We start from the raw sequence: 1,728 nt of genomic DNA on the forward strand, positions 1-1,728 counted from the left end.
GCCCCTACCAGAAATTCGTTGCGCCGTCCTTGGGGGCAAAAAACGGTGAAAGCTAACGTACGAAATCAGAGGACAGCACACGGTGCGATCGCGCGACCCTGCCCGTGAGCAATCTCCCAACTCATCTCTGGTATTAACATCGTGGACATAAGCTGTATAAAGTGAAGAAATCGGACTTGAGAATATCACAGGAATGCACTTTTTGTAAAGTAATCACGTTATTTCGTTGAGCGCTGTTAAAATTGCACACAAAAATAAAATGAAATAAAGGTACTTCTAATAATCTCATTATAATAGGATTCGCTTACCTGAAATAGCAACGAAACTCTTTAACACGTACCTAATCACATAAAGTAATTGGTAATATTAAAAAGTCGACATAATTGAATCTTCGACTAAACCGCAATATTTACGTAGAATAGGTCGTTTGAAGGTTTTAATATTTTCAAATGCGTGTGCATATTTTACAGCGGTTCTTGAGTCTGTAGACAGTTTTTATGTAATTGCGTTAAAAATTATATTCATTTTTAATTGACGGTTAACAACTTTAAGAGATACAAATTACCTTTGAAAATGATTACATGGAAAGTCGGGTTAAATTTCAAAGAAGCGCCATTTTGTCGGTTTTCGACATTGTTTACTTTAGTTGTAATTAGACAAGCAACAATCAGCGAGTATGTACTTGACATTTTTTTTGTGACGCCGCTGAATATGGAGTGAGGCCTATATATATTAAGTTGGTTAAAAAGTCCTGCTACACTTTATATTTCCACTTCTGAATTTGGCAAAAACTTGCAGAGAGACATCGAGGAGCTGCCCAATAGATTGACACCGATCATACGTAGGAATGGAGAACATATCATTAATTGAACTTGTACACTACCAATAAAAATGAATCTTAAGGTGAAGTGAAACCCCCTTCAAATCAGTCGATTCGAATACAACACTTTTTTTTAAGGATATTAGACCAAACTGTCTGAAACTTTGACACATCACTCCTGATCATCTAAGAATTGTCCTGACACATTCAAAATTTGAATTTTTCAAACAAATTTTTTAACTCCGCCCAGACCAGAACCAAAATGGCGTCGAGCTCTCATATTTCGATCAATATAGAATTATCGAAGGCTCTGATATGAGAAACGAAAGGGTCAGGACAATTTTATGACAATTTAGAACACTCTGGTAATCGATAAACTCGCATTTGAACGAGATAAAGGTCAAAAAAGTGTTGTATGCGCTTCTATGCTAAAACGAAGGGAATACGAGGTCTCGGAGTGAAGATTTAATTGACCTGGAAATCACAGATGGCGCAGGGGGTCCCTCTGCAGTCAATTAGGGCCCCAGAAAGCACGAATCCAGAGGATTTCTGGAGTTTTATTTCGATATCTTTATAATTACTGTCCAAAAGCGACAGGTGGAGTATGCCATTTGGTACAATACCCAATATAATTCGACACAGCTGTCAATATAAAAACGAACGTCGGCAACGTAAGCATTTATAAAAATCTTCTTTATCCATGTCGACCAAGTTCCTGAACGTGTTTCACTTCACCTTAAAACAGCGTAGTTAGTCTCGTAAAATTTGTTACCCAGCGCAAAACCATCGACAAAGTCGAATTTCACGTGAAAACACTTTAACGGCACAGTATTAAGTATGATAAACGACAAGCACAGGGAACAAAGATCACACTAAAGGGCCATAAATTGAAGAACGCCTCCAACAGC

This window comes from Orussus abietinus, unplaced genomic scaffold, assembly GCF_000612105.2.
Source record: "Orussus abietinus isolate OABI.00-Male unplaced genomic scaffold, Oabi_2.0 scaffold628, whole genome shotgun sequence".
NCBI lineage: Eukaryota > Metazoa > Arthropoda > Insecta > Hymenoptera > Orussidae > Orussus > Orussus abietinus.